The following is a 15264-nucleotide window of genomic DNA, read 5'->3' as shown; positions in this document are numbered from 1 at the left end:
CAGGTTCGGGGCACACCTCGGGCCGGCTTTCAGCTGGCGTGACAGCTGCGTTTCCCGGGAAGGTGGGGGGAAACCCCTTTACACACGCACACGCACGCTTTTGCACCGATGTTGGTGTCTGGCGCAGGGCTCGGTCCGTGTCATGTCCCTGCCTCGTGGAGGTGCCTCCCCTCATTTAAAGTGTTTTCTGGAAAACTCTTAAAACTTTTCCCTCTGTCCATAAGAAAACGGTTTCCATTGCAACATCCTCGTAAATCTAGGGGGCTGGAAAACCAGCAAACCAAACAACCCCCACAAAACCCCACCAGCAAAACCCCACGTCGATTTTACACAATGGATGTGTTTGCGTTCTGTTTGCAGCCACTGCAAAGTCCGCCCCCGTTCTGCTCGGCTTATTTCGCTCCCCCGGTTAACTCGGCTTGACTTGGATGGAGACAATCTGAATTGGCAATGCCAGGATTTGTGACCATCCTTTCTGAAGCTCTCCTGCGAGCTGATGCGGAAGGGGCTCAAGAGGTGTACACGTAGACATATAGAGGGTGTTTCAGCCATAGAAGCCTGCTCTTCATGCAGAACAAACCCAATAATGCTCGCAGATACTGGCTTACACAAATATATTCTGCCGTGGGACTGATAAGAGCTAGACTACTGCTCTATTTTCAACCCCTTCATCATTAGCACTGAAGCCCACCTTCCGGTAGTTCATCAGCTGTTCGTGTGTCCAAATTCAAGTGGAAGAGTATGTGCGTTATTGCTCAGGGTACTGGCCATGATGCTGTGAATCTCAAAAACTGCACTTTTTACAAATCAGGTCTTTTTAGATAGTTAGAATCAACTATACAGTTTGTGTCCTCTGTTCCTCATTCAATAATGATACTTTTCAGATACTATCTTGAAAGACCCACCGTGCATAGCAGGATAAAAAATACCCGATTTTATGTGTGAAGAGTACGGTGTAAGAGTAGATAGAGACTTTTCCTCGGGAAATTAAATTAAAGATCTGTTGGAAGAGAGATCAGCCTTGCTTAATGCCTCGATGGGTGACTGCACCAAGGCTTTTCAGCCTTCTTTTGTCCTCTTGCTCATTTTGTTAATTGACCAAAAGAGGTCGCAGGTTGTCCAGGATTGAATTAGAGTCTCACTAAATCTGTGCGAGCCCATCTACAAAAGGGGAATTGATCAAGCACAATATATTGCATGTTTCGTCTCAGGGTTGGTTGTTTGGGGGGGGGGGGGGTGGGGGGTGCTACTCTTGCAGGAGAGCTTGCTGTTACCTTTTTATTTTACTTTGGTTTTAATAACTGTTTATAGGGGATGAAGTCTGAAAGTCTTTGGGATTGCCTGGCAGCACGTATCGGGAGAACTCAGATTAGGTCTAGCAGAAAGAGGAGGCCTCCTTCCTTTCTGCTCCATCAGTAACACAGTAGGGTAGCACTGCACACTGTATGTATACAGGCATCTTTTCACTTGGGGCGAGCTTTTATAGCATGCTGCTTTCAGAACTGAAACAATAATGCAGAGGAAATGCTGAGAGAAGACATGTAAAATGGGGCAAAGGGAATTAAGGGATGGAAGGGATGAAAGAGAGCAACCCTCTTCCTTCACCAGTCATACACCTCTTACTTACACGCTAATACCAGTGTAACTTGTATTTCAAACTGTGGCATGAACGTTTTTATCAAGCTGAAATTTGACCCCCACCATCAGAAAGACCTTTTTTTCTTTCTCTTCTTTCTTTTATAACATTCCACAAACTTTGTGGTGTACCATTTTGAAGTCCTGTTAATACAAGGTGATGCTTACGATGTCAGCAAATAAAAGTGGTCCTTTTTTTTTTTTTTAATACACAATTGGTGAACTTAGTATATATTTTTAAATAGCATAAACCAAGGTTAATGCAACATCAAGGTACTTTGAACAAAACGCACTCCAAGTGGGAAATTAACACTGCCAAATATGTGGCTGAATCACCTTGGCAGTAAGTGAGTAGAAAGCCAGTGATCTGTCAAAGATCAGGTCGGCCTAACAGCTTTGCTAAACAATTGGCTGTTTGCACTGTCTTAACCAACAGGCACTGCATTACAGTGCATTTATATGAATGACAGAATTGGGTTCAAAGCCCTACTTGGCAATCAGAAGATGGATACCACTGTATCAGGAAAGCCAGATAAGAAATTCATAAAGGAAAAAAAACAACAAAAAACCCCAGCACACACCTATAGCTAACAGCTGAATTATACTTACAGACCAAACCTTAGTAACGTTGATGGAAATCTTCTGTGTGGACAAGGCCAAGGGCTAAATATGCAAAGTAGCAATGTTTGTAAAACTGTACCAGATCTGAACTTCCACATTTATATTTACTGTTTATTCTAGAGGCTTTGCAATTTTTTTTTGCCTGTTTATTCAGTTTTACTGGGAGAAGAGGGAGAGACAAAAGTCATGTAGGGTTGTACTGAACCTCTACAGTCAGTTCTAGATGATGGAGAGCAGAAGAACAACAACTGAAAGGTGCTGTACTTCAGAGAATCTCACGTCCTCCTCCCATTGCTCTAGAGAGTGAACGTGTAATTTATGGAAGCACAAAAAAGATGCACTTTATTTCCCCTTCCACTTGATCCTCCTGCCTCCTTCATATTCAGCTCTCTCTTCTCTGGTGCATTAGCTGAACTCATACCCTTTGGTGTACTTGATTATTCGTGGCTGTGTTTGCTACAGGGACAAGACATGGCAACTAGAGTTGTGGTTGAAGTAGCTCTACTTTCCGCTGCATGGTCATATTACATTTTGGAGCAATCTAGACTTTTTAGTGTAGTCCCGTTGCACTGCATATGGTTATACTACCCAGAATTGAACTGTCAAGAATGTGAGCTTCCCTATATAATGCCATTATAAAACTTGTGTAATTTTGCAACTCTTTTCCTTTTTCAGACCAAAAAGAAACCTTCACAGAAATCTAGAGATAGATAGCTCATCTTGGGTTGAGGGCTAAATCCACATCTACAAAGCATCCTTTAATTTGGGTCTCTCTGCTCTGTTTTTTGCAGACTTTGGAGTTTTATGTACAATAAACTTCTGAAGTCAGCAGAAAGTAGGATTTCCTCAATATGTTCTTGTGTTTCAGAGGAAGAACACTCAGATTTACAGTGAAGTCAGTTGATGTAATACGTACTTTAAACTTAATTTAAATGATACTTTCTAGATCACTATTTTCACAAAGGCAAGGATTAAGATCTCAGCATTATTTGCCACCTGTCTGTAAAAATATAGTCTAATGAAAATTTCCTGCATACCTGCTCCTGGTTTGGGGCTAGACATGAACATCTCAGGCGTTTTCCGGCTTCACCTCTTAAGCCAAGCAGGCTTACAGAGTAAAAAACTGTACTGGATTCCCCCAAATGCCACCCTGTGCTGCTTGTTGGAAGATGGCAAACTGAATTCAGTGTGACAGAACAAATGAGAACTGAATTTGGAAGCAGATAAAATGAGGAAACCAAAGGAGAAATAACAAATCCTTTGTTGGGAAGTCAACTGAATTGAGACATTTTACACATTACCAAAGACTTTCCAGGATTTGTCCCTTTCTTTGCTACCAGAGGCATACATAATGAAAAACATATATTGACGGTATTACAGAAACAGTTACCAAACACTTCACTAATTGAGACATCTTGTTAACCATAATAGAGGAAGGGAAGATAGCTGATAGGTTTCCTATTACAAAGCTCTTACCCAGAGAGGTATTAATCTCTTTTATGTACTAGTTAGCCATTATATAGTGTGTCATGGCAATAAAAATCTTACGGAATTTAAAGAGAACAGGGGGATTAGAGGGAGGAGGAAATGAAGGAAAAAATCTAGCTCTCAGGACTTCTTCATAAGAAGAGAAGAGATTGCTGCTGGACCAGGTATTCTCCACGCCCACACCGCAGCCAGCAATCTGGGTATTGTGCAAGTTCCAAAATGCAGGTGTCACAGGAGGTAAGAGGAGCAATGCTGCTGCTTCAAAAACGTATAGTCTGCTGGAGCTAGATTTACTGACACACTTGAACTTCTGTCCACAAGTAAAAAAAAACAGGTATTAAAAAAAAAATCATATCCTACCTTAAAATCTCAGTGAGGTGCTGAAGTGGAAAAATAAGTGATTTTTGGATTACTGGAAGCAGACTGCAGCTGAGACTGGAGTGCATGGAGGACTGACCTTTTTTACGTGTATTTCATTTTGAATGAATACATTAAGTTTTAGGTAATTCTATAAATTAGTGAGTCATGAACATACCTCATGTTAAGGTGGATTTACATATAATCAGGGTCAGAAGACAAAAAGTATAAGACAATATGTAAGAAATTAATTTAGCATGAGCTTATTCTTTTCTCTAGTCACCAATCCCATCCCTTCATGACACTATGTTACAGTAAAACAATATCTCACTATATTTATAAAGTATCATCTATATTACATATATTATAGAAAAAAGGCAGTAATTTTAATGCCTGCAAATCTAGATGCTTTGTTACCATGTGGCCTTCAGAATAAGTCACAAAGAAAAGACACTGTTAAAAACTTTGCAGGATGTAAGTTGAGCAAAAAAAAATACCAAGTTGTAAAATCGTCTGTCACAGACTGGTGTTAGAGCTAAAAGCATATGCTATGAGTTCTGTTGAGAAGTTTCCCCTTACCAAAAGCATGAAGTTTTCTGGGGCAATCCGTGTGCAAAAGAAGATAGATGGTTTTAAGTCTGTTGTTTTAATTACCCAAGTTAAAATCACACAAGTCTCAACCATTTCCAGCTGAGAATGGCATCTCTAACATCCTATATATCGCCCTAGCCACTGAACTGTTGATTGTAAATTGGCAATATTTGTCATACCTTCTCTCTTTGCAATTCTACTTTTTTGTTTTGCTTTATCTTGGATATCAGACTATCCATCTTAGTCCACCGTTGGGCAGCATGGGATACCCAAAGCCTCTTTGGCCTCACAGGAGTTCATAGAATCATAGAATGGTTTGGGTTGGAAAGGACTTTAAAGATCATCTAGTTCCAACCCCCCTGCCACGGGCAGGGACACCTGCCACTAGACCAGGTTGCTCCAAGCCCCATCCAACCTGGCCTTGAACACTGCCAGGGATGGGGCATCCACAACCTCTCTGGGCAACCTGCTCCAGTGCCTCACCTCCCTCATGGTGAAGAATTTCTTCCTTACATCTACTCTAAATCTACCCTCTTTCAGTTTAAAGCCATTACCCCTTGTCCTATCACTACGTGCCCTGGTAAAAAGTCCCTCTTCGGCTTTCCTGTAGGCCCCCTTTAGGCACTGGAAGGCTGCTGTAAGGTCTCCCAGGAGTTAAGGTCCTTTCTTCTGTTGATCACACTTGGCAGGTCTCAGGTCTATATGAATGTCTGCTGTTACGTACCTCAACCCTCTGGGTGCTAATGCCTAAGGGAGTGATAGGCTACGATCTTATAATAGCCAATTATTATACACATTATTTTTACCAGTAACTCAGGTATGCAGAAAACCACTCACATTAATTACCATCAGTTCCCGCTCTACTTCAGTTTACTGACCTACTGCATTTCCTTGACTAGGATTTTAATCCCTTGGAAGACAACAGTGTTCATGCTTTCTGTTATATAAGCAACTTATAATTTTGAGTACCTCTGCTAATTAATTAAATAATTTTGATGTCCACCATGAGAATGCTGACAAGAGACCAAGTAATAGGTAATTTCTCAAATATCAATTCCAAATCAACTGTCTTTTTTTTTTTTTTTTTTTCAGTGTAGGCCCATATTTTTAAGAAGACTTCAGAAATAATTGTTCTCTTGGCCATGCAGGGCATACTTTCAATAAAAGATACTACTTTGTAGATTCTGAAGTTTTAAGCACTTCATAGTGCTTATTGCACAATAAATGTGTAACAGGCCTGCTAGGTTTTCAGTCTGAAACCTATTTTCTTTACAATGGCATGCAACAAGAGTAGTGCAGGACCGTGCATAGGACAGAATTATAAAGGAGCAAAATCAGGGTACAGAAATTGTACCTTCCTGTAGGAAAAATAAGTTTGCTATACTTATTAGGATTAGTGTAGACACTTTAAAATGTAAGAGAAAGTCTTGTGGATAAGAGGTGCTTAATTGCTTGTTTTCACAAGCGAGTTTTGTTTGATAGATAATTTGTTGATTGCAAATATGTTGAATATGTTGTCAGTGGGCATTTCAGCCTTTTCCCAAAGCAGAACAGGAATAACAAAATCAAATCAAAACACGGCTGAGTTTAATACTTGCTGGAAAATTTGAATGGCTCCACAACAGTGAAGTATCTCTTGATGACAGAAGACTGGCACAGTGCAGTAGTATCATTATGAGTGATCCGATCCTAAATTCATCAAATATAATAGAATCTCTGTCCTTTTAGGAGCCATTAGTTAGGGTCTTTAGCTAGAGTATGTGCATGAATTTGGGCACTGGATGTGGAAACTGCAGAAAGGGCTCCTCAGATCTGCTACAGACTGAAAGGAAGAATTTCTCAGGGACACAACAGAAAAACACTTTCTTTTTTTTTTTTTTTTTTTTTTAAATATAGTCATAATCTCAAGTCTGGGAAGCCATACCTAGAAAGAGAACAGAAATACATATGACGTATTTGATGACGCATGCTTAGTATCCCATGCTGTCTGATGCTTCTTGTTGTTGTTCTGTTTTTCAAAACTCCATCTCCCTGAGGGTTAGTCAGAAAATTATTGTGATTTTTTTAAAAAAGATTGTAAAATAGGCTGGTTCCAAAGTTCAGCATAGTTATCCTTGCACAAAGCCTATCTCTGCAATTCACAAGAGTGTTGTATGTCTTGGGTTTGGCTCTGAGCCACAAACTCTGTCAGTTCTTAGGAGAATCTGGGAAGTCGAATCACAGCATACAAACAAGCATTCTGCTTCTTCCGTGTACAGTACTTTCTCAGAAGGATAAATGTCACAAATGATGCTGGAAAGATATGTACATCTCCTTGTTATATATGCGGGTGTGACCAGAAAACAACGGGGCTATATCAAATCCTGTTCCTGCCGCTGAAGTCATTGGCAATATTCCTGATGACCTGGGGGCATCTGGGTCTGAACTAATGAGTGGCCCTTCAATCCATGGGCATAGAGACATTAGGTCTAGCGGACTAGTCCAAAATACACCCCTGAAGTGCACCCAGTGCAGAAATAGGAGCTTCTGTACTCACTGTTTCAACTTACTGATCTGATAGCACTGCAGCAAACTACTTGTTCATGTGGATTTTTATAGGCACCTGGAGTTACAGCACAATCCCTTGGAAATTTTCTGTTGTTTATTAGAGGAGAAGGACTGTGGTCTGTTTATTATTGGACATTATATTTAAAGTAACTTGAAAATGTGGGCACTTGAGGCTCACCTGCTGATGTTTGGGGGGAGAGGAAACAGCCTCAGGTTGCGCCAGGGGAGGTTTAGATATTAGGAAAAATTTCTTCATCAAAAGGGTTGTCAAGCACTGGAACAGGCTACCCAGGAAAGTGGTTGAGTCACCATCCCTGGAGGTATTTAGAAGATGTGTAGACATGGCACTCAGGGACATGGTTTAGTGGTGGGCTTGGCGGTGTTAGGTTAATGGTTGGACTCGATGATCTTAAAGGTGTTTTCCAACCTAAATGATTCTGTGATTCTGATTCTCTGAAGAGATGTCATTGCGGAGCACGTCTCTACAAATGAAACACTGCTAGCTGTCAGTTAAACAAAATAATCTCTCACAGGGAGTTAGTTTTAGGAAGGCACACTATGGCAGTCACATAATTTGTGGAATCCCTTTCACTTTGTGCTCTCACTGCTTTAATTGTCCTTTCATAACATTGCTAAGAATTAAGACCATCTCCACTGAAATTAATGGAGCTAGAATGGTGAAAAGTTGGCAGGAGGGGAAAGAGAATGAAGTCCTGCATATCACTTCGCAGTAAATTTGGGAAAAATAACACTTCACAAGGAGATGAAGAGAATGAACGCACCTCTCACCTCACATGCTAGAAAATGTAAAGGACGCTAGGCATTATTATTATATGTTGGTATTCAACGGATGACCTGTTCAAGAAGTCATTATGTATGGGATGGTGGTTTTGAATCCAGAATTCAGCTCTGAAGGACGCTGTCCTAGAAGTCTCCCTTAGAAAACTACTAAATGATGAATGAAAACTGACAGAATCTGATGTAACTTCTCACATTGCCCATCAGTTCCTCCCCCCACAAACAGGAAAAATTTCCCAGACTTGCAGAAAGATCAGTCTACCCCTGTCCTTATTGGCTTCTACATCTTAGTCTCTTCTTTAGACTATTTCTGCACTAAAAATCTTTGTTGAGTTCAGCCAGATTGGTCAGAAGTATGATGACAGCGGTTTTTACTGAGATATATATAGTTTTAAATACTCACATATAGCTTTATTATCACAGGAGGACATGGAAAGGGTTGTACTGACAAAGATAATAGTCCTGTTTATGCAGCTGTGTCTTCCCTACATGCATTTTGTATGATGTACAACTGTTTTGGTCTACTAGAAAAGTGATTTCAAGAAGATACTTCGTGAGCTTTCTGGGCCTATCCACAATCAAACTTACTAGCAAGAGTTCTTTTATTTTTCCAGACAGGAGCCAAAGATAAGGACTGCCTCTTTTCATGTTCCCATTAAAAAGTTTACTCTTCATTTTAACCAACCTAATTAATTGCCTTAAATTACTTCTAGATTGTAAATGCCTCTCTAAGGAAAACACCAGCATGACAATTACAGTCACTTTCTTCCATGGACTACATATACAACTGCATATTTTATCCCTATTCATTTGAATAAAAAAATAGATGCCCAATGTGGTTTTTAAAGGAATAAGCCATAGAGGCATTTTATAATTAATACAAATTATAATTGGTCTACTGACAGATAAGGCTACATCAGAACTTCTCAAACCCCAAATTATGAGAACATTAAGTTCAAGAAAAATCCTACTGCAGCCTTGCTGTTGATAACACATAACAACATACCGTAAGACTTTCACTAACACTGCCAGTTTCATTCAGTTTATACGCTCCTGTAAAACCTTCATTGCTTCTTTATGTTCTTAGCCCTGTGAAAAAATCAGCTTATCTGAATGCAGTGCATGACTTCAAACTATTTTTCTTCTTTACTATTGAAGTTTTTGTTATTTAGTATTTTAAGTTAAATCCACCTAAGGACTGAATTGCCTTATAAGTGTCTACACTGACAATTTGCTCAGATGAGACTGGATTAATTTAAAGCCACTTTAGAGAGACACTAGTCATATTTTCTAAGCTAGGTAAGCTCTATCTTAATCTAAGGACCTGACCCCCTAAATATTTATTATTATAGGATTAGCATGTTATTATATATAATTAAATAATAATTATATATAATAAAAATAGCTATATGGATAAATGTATGCAGATATAGATATATATATATTAAACTTGCCATCAGAAAATGTGGGTCATTGAGTCATCCCCACATCCGTATGTGTGACCGAAAGAAGTAACTCAATGGAATGCTTTTAAAAACTATCTTTTTCATTATTCTCAATTAGATATAAACAAAAAGTGAAAATACGCCTGAACAAAACTGAGCAGTTTTGCTTTAATAGTCCAACCAGAGGTCCAAAACCATCTTTGACCGAAAAAGATGAATAATAGCCATCAGATTTTTTTCCAGACAACTGAACAGACTAGCAGCTCAAAAATCTGGAAATTATTAAACATATAAATACCCCCCCCCCCCCCTTTGGGATGTTAAAAATATTAAAAACAATGGAGAATCATTTGAACTAAGTCATCTGCTGTCCTATGTTGTGGGATCTGCAAGATGTGGCAATAACAGACGATATAAAAACACAAAGTTCTTAGAAGAAATCTACATTTGGAATTAATTTGTTAAACTGTGAATTTTGCACTTTCAAAAGCAACAGCACCACGATTTTCAACCGTGCATTAAAAATATGCTAGTAGTAGTAAGACGAAGGCAATATTTTATGTCTTCTGGAGACATTATTATTTCCATATGGTGCAATACCTTTCACGCTATTATGATGTACTGTAATACTGATTGCTATGGTAACTGTGCCTACTTTAATTTATTGTATTACAGGCATCTAAATAACATACACCTTTAAATAGCAAAGATCAGATCCCATAAATACTGTTCGTACACTGCCACAGTTCAGTACAGAATAGAGAGAGGCATGTAGTACTCCAAGCAAACGGGAGCTGGTTTAAACTTTGCATATCATTTAATTGCATTGTTACAAAAGACCAACAACAAGCTGAAGCATAAGAAAGCAAATGATCCTTGCATTACTCGCAGCGGAAAATACTGTTAATGCTGAATGAAACGTAGCTGAAGCTGCTGAGTGTAGCAGTTACCCTTTGTCAGGGTACACATTAGGAGTAGTTAAGTTCCCTTCTTCCATGAAACTGTTGAAGCAATAGGGAGCCACCGCCCAAAACAGAGGCCACATGCGTGGCTGGTCAGAGGCTTTGCTGCGTGGGTGGAGGGATTTCTCTGGGAGCTGAACACAAACACAGGGTTGGGCATTGCTGGAGTGGGGTTGTGCATGCGCTGGGAGGAGAAACAGGCAGCCCAAACACCACCGAGACAGCAGCGAAGTACCCCGGGCAGCTGGGGGGAACGCTCTGGGTACGGCGAATAAGGGCCACGGAGGCCGGTGGAAGGACGGGCCCTTTCAAAATTGTCTTTTCTGCTTCTTTTCAGGAGTGAACGTAAAAATCCAAAATAGTGAAAGACGTAGTTCCATGGGCCTCGGCAGTAAGAATCGTCAGCCAGCCAAAAAACCCTAACCCACAAATCCAGCCGGTCTTCAACCACACAATCAGCGACTCAGGAGTGACTGATTTTAATGTCTTAAAGACAGCAAGCTTTTTTTTACTAGTCAGGGCATTTTGAAGGGATCTCTGTAGGAGTTCATCTGCCTTTTATCAGTTACTGATAATTAGTTATAAATTTTGATAATTTGTCCATTAATCTTCTGTGAAACTTTTCTGAAGCCAGCCCCCCACAAAGCATCAGTGCTTAAACATTTATTTGATGGGGGATCAGACCTGACTAGGTTAGGGCTAAGCTGTGCCCTTCCCTTCTCTACTTAGCCCATGAAAGTGGATAATTTTGAGCCCATGGCTGCACACCAAGGTTTCTAAATACAGAATGATATTTAGAAAAGATTTCAGATCAGATCTACACAGCTCTGAAATTCATGCAAGTTAGTGGGTTTAGACTAGGTATTGACAGAAAAATATGTCATAAATTGAGGTGACTGGACAATTTTATGGCCCAGTTCCATAAGGATCTTTCACATTGAGTTGGCCAAGAAAGATCCAATTTTAACAATCTCGCTACTGCCTAGACGTATCAATAGCTGGCAAAATGCTGAATTATTTAGCAATTCTTAAATGTTAATGCCACTCATTTCATATATTTTGGATCTGATAATGGCTGTTAGACTTTGGATATGACTGCAAGCGGCATTTCTGCAGAGAATGATAATTTTTTACTAAGAAGAAAACCTTGGATTTCTAACTGTATGTGCAGATGAAATTGGCTGGTAACCCTTATCACCTACATTATGTTTGAAACTACTACCCTACAAATAAAAAACAGTGAAAAGCCAGCACGTACTGTTCAGGCCAGATTATTTGTGATCAATGTAGTAAAGATGAAACTGTCACAGTTTCATTGTCCATGGATTCTTTTCCATAGGATATGTAAAATGGTATTTGCAAAATTATTGGTGCTGCCACCATGAGCTCCAGAGCTCCTGCCCACAAACATCATTAGAAAAAGACAATTCACTCCACGGGCAGAGTTTATACACCACTTTGTTGTGGTACTTGCACCAAAATTTGGACCATCATATGTATCTTTTGTTTACAAATTCTATAATCTTAAGTGTAGGATTGTTTTCACAAGAGTCTGCCATGACTTCCATTTTAGCAAGAGAGAGATTTAAAAGTAGAGCATTTCGTTCAACCTAATCTTACCATCCTGGTTACCTGATATTGTAACAGTGCTATCATTATTATTTCTATAACAATAACAGAAAGTTCTGAACTAGAACCAGGCAGCCTGGTTGTGTGGGTACATGTACAAACATAAGAAAAGAGACAGTCCTTGCCATGGGCATCCTACAAATAACAGAAGGAAGAGAATTAAAGAGGTTGCCTGTGGTACGCTGCATTCTGATTTAGAGTCCCCCGAACTCTAAATCAGAGTAGATATTGCATACAGTTATACAAAGGTTTTCTTCCCTATATAAAACATTCACTTCTTCCTTAGCAAAGCCTTGTTTCTATCCCTACAGAGCAGTTTGTCAGCCACTCAGAAGCACAGATGCAACTGTTTGTTCACACTGCAAAATGGATCAGTGAAATGATCTTGCTCAATTAGATAGGAGGCATTAGACTGTCTAGTCACTCAACTTCAGGTGATGGAGCTATTGCATTTGCAGGGTGGTCTGCAGTCGCTTCCAGCAGCACAACTGCAGGGGGAAGAAAATTGGGGTGCTGGGGGTGCTGGGGTAGGAACTTCATAAAGAGGCTTTGCTGCCAGAGGAGCTTCAATGTTAAACTGCACCTTCAGTTTATATATAGTATGTATGTGTGTATATATATATATATTTAAAAAAAACCACCCACCACAGAACAGAGTTTTTCTGCTAGTGTAATTACACTAGCTTTCTCAAAGACTTAACCTAAATTGACAAAAGCTGCCTTCTGTCAGCATGGCTGTGACCAGACCAGGGGTTCTCCTTAACAAAACTGTGTCAGCCACGATGTGTGAAATTTTTCTATTAAACAAAAATACCGTCTTCTTACACTAGCACAGTGTCATAGGCTAACTTCTGTTTGCGGAGTCTTGCTTTGACAGGCATAAAGCTATACTATTTGATGGCAGCATGGAGCCATACGGGAATGAGTTGCTGGTCAACAAGGTTCAGATTTTAGTTAAGAAACATCTACATAGTGAAAAGCTGACTGGCATCTTTGTTGGCATATCATAACACTGAACAAACACTGCATGCATACAGTGAGGTTTTTTCTCACTCTTGATGTGATCTCACGTTAAAGACAAGGCCGCTTAGTAGAGCAGAGCTGCTGCCATATGTTGTACTTGCCCTGTGCCACAAGGATCCCAACTTCCTACAGGATCCTTCCTGTATCACCCAGGCACGGGTGCTGTGGTGGTCCCTTTCTTTTGTAAAGACAAGAGTCTCCACCAACAGTCTCAACCACCTGAAGGTACAAAGTAGGCCTACGTATTTTATTAACAGAAGTTAATAAAACAACAAAAAAAACCAACAGCTAAACTGAGTGATTGCTTCTGTAACACCGTTATTCGGGGAACCACACAGGACTGCAACAGTGAGGTTATGGGGCTTGTGACTCCCTGGGAGCTGAGGTGCTAAGCAATAAGCAAGACGAAAAGGAGGAGCACCAACAGGGCTGAGCAGGATACCTCACTCCTTCCGTGAGCTACAGCCAGTGATGGTCTCACTTCACTACTTAACAGGAAGGGCTTGTTATTGAGGTTAAGAAACAATTCTTATTTACCTTAAAAAATCAAGAGAACTGGCCTCTGGCATGAAGTGAAAACTCCTGGGATGCTTGTAATACCTGTGTTCTTTCAAAACTAAATATCCTGCTCCTGTCCCTAGGGCAACAGTTTCCTAGCACCTTTGTGGCACAAAAGATGATGCCACTTGAACAGCTGTATGAGTGCTAGTAAGTAAAACAGGCCAGGAACCATTCGCTGGCCTTAAGACTAACTAGTAGGACAAGACTTGCATCTGCAGTGCTAAGCTCTCCTATCCCCTAAAACAGAGTAGCCACATCCAGACTGCCCAGTACGTCTCCTTCAGGCCACCACGCAACCACAGAGCCTTGCTGGGAAATTACAGTTTCAGGAATGGTCCCAGTGGACAATTGCCCTACTGCCCCAGACAGGATGGAGACCAGCGAGCATTGTGTGTGCTGATGCTTCAGCCTGCCCAGCTTTGTTTGGGGGGAATGATGATCAGCTTGTGCCACAGCCCTTACTAACAATTTGACAGTATCGAGCACCGCAGGACAAGGCTTGTATTTGCGAACTGGCTCTGTTTAGTTTAATAGTATAAACACAGACTTAGAGTCTTCTGCATGCAAAAGGCTTACATGGGTTCAAGGGCAGACCGGACAAGTATTTGGAAGGTAGGTCTACTGAGAGCTGCTAAATAGTCAAACCACATCAGCTACAGAAAATCCCCTGAGCTAAAACAGCCAGAGATTAGGAGAACAGTCAGGAGATGTGTCATATATGGTTGTCCTGTTCTCGCTCTTTCCTGGGAATCAAGTCGACGGCTGGTCTTAGAAACCGGATAGACGGACCTTTGGTCCACACCGGTAAAAGATATTCTCATGCTCTCAGGAGTCACAGAAGCCATGAGTGCAGCACTGAGCTCAGTTGCCCGAGACTTTCTCTTTCTACATATGTGTAGATACACGCACATGCATTTGCTTTTTCTTTTTTTTTAAGACCTCCTCCTCCTCACCAAGGATACCATGAAATGGCGGGAGAGCCATGCTGTCACTGCAGCTCCACAGTGGTCTCAGAGGGAGATGAGCAGAGCAGGGAACTTTGTACTCAGCTGCAGGCAGGTGTCCAAAACTTGAGCCTAACCAAGTTTCCTATACGTTAATTAGGTAGAGAGTACATCAGGGTGTTTCACTTGTTTCCAGCGAACACCCTTCCACCTTTGTGAGGTGCCCGATCGAAGAAGTTTAAATTAAGAAAAGACAGGGAATGAAATGCTTTGGAAACACTGAGAAACATGATGTGAAAGCGGAGAGAGTGGAAAAACGAGGATCCATCCACTTGAAAAATGTCATGGTTTAGCAGTTTTATTTAATTTACTCATGTCAAAATGCTATTCTTCCAGTCCTTCCCCAAAGAAAAATCCAGTAACTGGCTACATAGTAAGACATGCCTTGTGCACCTTTCCCGCTTTGGTACTGCGTAGGAGTCTTCATACACCCGTCCTCCCTGAGGAGGGAAAATGAACCCCAGGGAAAGGAGCAGCAGCGGGATTGCCAGGCCCCCGGCGCTTTCTTTCCCTGGAGCGGCGGCGCGAGGCAGAGGCCCTTGGGACAGCCTGCAGCGGTGATGCCGAGGAGCGGCACAGCTGCACCCCGCGCCCCCCGCGGTC

The sequence above is a fragment of the Aquila chrysaetos genome, chromosome 18, assembly GCF_900496995.4.
Source record: "Aquila chrysaetos chrysaetos chromosome 18, bAquChr1.4, whole genome shotgun sequence".
NCBI lineage: Eukaryota > Metazoa > Chordata > Aves > Accipitriformes > Accipitridae > Aquila > Aquila chrysaetos.
The sequence above is the reverse complement of the archived record's forward strand: the minus strand, read 5'-3'. Positions refer to the sequence as shown.